The following is a 4,394-nucleotide window of genomic DNA, read 5'->3' on the forward strand; positions in this document are numbered from 1 at the left end:
TTCAAGTCATTTTGAGTTTATTCATTTTTTTGGTCACCTGTTACTGAAACATTTCTATCACAAATGCTACATGGGTATTTTGATTTGGAGAGACTAAATGGGGACAAATGTATTAACTCTTATTCAGATTCTTTGGTTTCAAGGAACAGGAAGATACAAATTAGAGAATGGAAATTATTGGAAAGATTTGTGGAGATGAAACCAAACATCTAAGAAAAAGAAAATCTTTTCACCTTATTTAATGGGACCTCAAATCTTTCTTCTTATGATATTAATGTGATGTATTACAATAATTGATTTTGATGCTAAAACAACCTTTCATTCTTAGGATATATCCTACTTGGTTACAGTGTATAATTTTTTTATTTATTGTTGTATTTAGTTTGCTAGTACAGTAAATCCTTGATTTGCAAGCATAATTCCTTCCATAAACATGTTTGTAATCCAAAGCACTAGTATAGCAAAGTGAATTTCCCCATAAGAAATGATAGAAACTCAGAATACTATACTGTAGTATAAAATAATAAAATTTAAAGAAAAATAAACAAATTAACCTGCACTTACCTGTGAAACCTGTTATGGCTGGTGTGAGGGAGACAAGAGAGAGGAGGGTTACTGTGTAGGATGATTCACTATCACTAACAGATGGTGACTACAGTACAGTATTTATAAACTCATGTCAGATACTGTATTAAATGTAATGGCAATAAGGCAGCAGAGGAAAGGGTCTACATCTGCAGACAGCCTGACCTAGAATGAAGCAATACTCTTGTATGGAAAAGCAAAAGACTGTCCATAGGTGCTTGAAGTGACAAAAAAAAAAAAAAAACCACAACAAACAAACAAAAAAAACTAGTGCCAGTTGTGGGCATCTTTCGACGTTCTGAAAAATCACTGATTTCTGCCAAACACCGTGGCATGAGACCAAGGATCTGAGCATGGAAGATGATCACCCACAGTCCCACAGTGAGAGGGAGGGAGAGAGAGAGAGTGGGGCCGGAGGGTGGGGGTGGAGAACCACCCGCTCAGGTGTGATCATGTGACATTTGGCATCATGTACTACTTGTATTGCAAGACATCACTTGTTTATCAAGTTAAAATTTATTAGAAATGTTTACTTGTCTTGTGGAACACTCACAGAACAAGTTATTCAATTTCCAAAGTTTTACTGTATTTTGTTCAGTTCAGTTCAGATTTTGCATCTATATTCATAGGGGATGTTGATTTTTGTTTTCTTCCTCCCTCCTCTTCTTTCCTTCCTTCTTTTCTTTTTTAGAAAGAATATTTAAATTTATAGTTAATTTTATTTATTTTTATATTATTTATTTATTATATATTTTATATTTATTTATTTAATTTTACAGTTAATTCAGGGCTTACTATAGATCATAAGGATACTTTACATCATAACAACTGAGAAAGGAGGAAAAAAGAAAGCAGTTTATATTTTTATAACAGAAGTTTATATTTTTAATGTAGAAAAATAACTGTTAGAGATGTTTTATGAAATTTAACAAACAAGGTCTAGCCAAGTTTACTATTCAGTGGACTTTTTTTCTATTTTCATGGGATGACGAGTGAGATCAATGTATATATTATTGGTTACAACCAATATAAAAGCTTGAAAAAAAATCACAAGATAGAAGCATAAATATAATATAAGTGACTATTTTAAAATTGTGTTATAGGAATATTAGTTATAATAAGTGGAAAAGATACATGAAAACCAGAAGTGTGTTATACTGGTTCAAAAAGAACTCATAAGGCAGACAAAAACTAATATTAGTTAAGGAAAATGATCTGTTTTTAGGAAGTACATCCAAAGAAATGTTACCTCAAAGAAATGTCCACAGTAACTCTGTGGTCACCACTTGTTACTCAGTGAAGTATCAAAGGTAGAGTGGTTGGGTTAACAGCTCAAGCCTTCTCCAAGGATTTGCAGTATTGCTTCCGTAAAGCCCAGGTCTTGGGAGCCATAAAACCTACAGGTTTCTGGCCTTCCCTGGGAAGTTTGCACATTCAAGTTCCTGAAATAAATTCAAAGTCTCCCTGGTGTTTAAGGTCATAGTAGTCCATACGCTTCTTTTTCTTGTTGTAGGCTGCATCTCAGAAGAGAAGTATTTTCCAGGTGATTAGGCCAGGGGCCATTGTCAGCACTTTGGCACTATGAGTTGGTTCATAAAGATCCTTCCCTGTTTCTGAATGAGGTATGTCAGCAAGCTCTTGACCAACAATGTTAAACTTGTCTCCTGCAGCCATCCATGCCCTGCAATGCCACTAGATTCCAGTTGGTCCGGGACACATCGTGGGAGCTGGGAAGATGGCCACTACTGTTGTTTCAGGATGTGGAACTCCTTCCTCCAGCACTATTGGATGCTGGTTTGTACACCACATCAAAGGTGCATCATTGTCCTTTGTCCAGGCACCAAGAGGGTGAAGTAGAAGGACAGAGTACCTATAGCCACGCTCTATAAGTTGCTTATATGTATCCTGCATTCATAGAGCATGTCCACTGCACTAGATTAGATTCAGCCCAGCCAGCACTAGGTTGCATAATTGAAATGCAGTGACAGCAGCAACATTGAAAAATTTTAACATCTACAGTACCTCAATAGGAGTAAAACTATGCTAACCAAGACCATCTTATTCCAATAAATTCAGTTCAAGGCCTAAAGATCTCCAATCAACCAGTCTCCTTGTTCCATAACCATAGGGGTGGTTCTCCCATGTTCCCCACTCTCTGGTACCACAGCCCTCCTTCCTGCACTCAATAAACTCTAGATTGTGAACACTAGCCATATAGCGGCCCTCCTACATCAGAGCAAATGCAGACTAGTCATCCAGCTTCTCTTCATCTTCATGACTTAGCTGTCAGAACTATAGGCATTGACAAGTTAATGATACCCCCACCTATAAGACAACTGAAATGAAGGTACTGAAAGGACTCTCTCTCCCTCTCTCTCTCATAGAGCCATTCGGTGAGGCTGCATTCACTGCATACCCATTTAATTAATTTTCAATACTGGTAATATTTCTGCACATGTTTTTGCCAAATTAAGTTTATTTTCTGGCATATACGTTTCTTTTACTTAGTAAGTGGCATCCACAGGTACAATATCCTGTTCCTGCAGAAGTTTCACAACTTTTGGACAGTAATTTATATCACAGGAGTCTGTTTTCAGCCTCAATTAAGGGGCCTCTGGGTTTTTTTTTTAATTTTTAGAATTCATTCCAGTGAAATGTTTAATTTCTCCAGCCCCGTGCTTTTCTGTAGAATCCTTTCATATTTCTGTGTAATAAATACACACAGGCATGAACAAATGTTTCAAAAAACCCAAAAAGTAAACCCTCATGAATTTGCCTTGCATTGTTCCACCCTTGAGTACAAGGCTATAGAAAACTTGCGACGCACAGTAAGCTAGCATCTGCCGGTCACCAAATTCTGTAGCGCCTCGAGCATTCTCTTGTCTGTCTTCAGGACTAAAAGCAAGACTTTTACTGAGACCTTGGTAATGTTATCACCATCCAAAGTACCGCATGGAATGCAATGGCAAACCAAATATTCCTCCAAAGCCATGTTCACCGAGGCCCTACCTGCTCCACATAAGCCTGTCAGCCAAACTATACAAGCATGGAAGGCGCCTCTGGTCCCTCCCACCTTACCTGTCTTGTTGCTGCGGACGCGGTGAGCTTGATTGGTGACATTAGTTGTTTTCTGCATCCTGATAATCACTCAGACTTTCTTACGCAGGCTCCCTGGACCTGAAAGGCTGCAGAGAGGAGGGGAGCAGGGCGGGGCGAGAAGGCAGGCGGGGGGCGGGGCCTCTTCAGATCTCGCGAGCCTGCGCTGATGAGAGCACGCGCGCCCTCTCCGGACTTCGACTGAGCAGCCAGTTTCCGCCCTGTGGTGCCTTCCTGGCTGATAAAAGTATGTGTGCTGGTTTTATTTTCTTGAGACATTTTTGGTTTTGAACTGGACTTACAGAGTGAGTTGGCAAATGTTGACTTTCTGGGGAAGTCTGTGAGAGATTGGCGTTAATTCGTATTTAAATGTTTACCAAAACTTGTCAGTGAAGTCGTCTGCTTCTGGGCTTGGCTTTGTCAGAAGTTTTAAAATTACAATTCAGGCTTTATTTGTTGTATATAGATCTCGAATTTTCTGTTACTTTTTGAGTCAGTTTCAGTAATTTGTTTCTAGGAATTTGTCCATTTCGTCTAAGTTATCTGATTGTTGGCATACAGTTTGTTACATTTTGGTACTTTTTTATTTCTGTAAATTTAGTAGTGGTACTACTTTAGTACCATTTAGTAGTAGTAGTGATTTAAAAAAAATCACTATCCTTTAAAAGTAATCATTATCACACCTCATAGGATAAACACATCAAACTTGTATT

At 38.3% G+C, this 4,394-nt stretch overlaps 1 pseudogene; it reads right to left on the bottom strand.

The window, feature by feature from the left end:
• Positions 1–1,917: 1,917 nt before the first annotated feature.
• LOC115299102 lies at positions 1,918–3,765 on the bottom strand (annotated as a pseudogene).
• Between the last annotated feature and the right edge of the window lie 629 nt (positions 3,766–4,394).

The sequence above is a fragment of the Suricata suricatta genome, chromosome 8 (assembly GCF_006229205.1).
Source record: "Suricata suricatta isolate VVHF042 chromosome 8, meerkat_22Aug2017_6uvM2_HiC, whole genome shotgun sequence".
Taxonomy (NCBI): Eukaryota; Metazoa; Chordata; class Mammalia; order Carnivora; family Herpestidae; genus Suricata; species Suricata suricatta.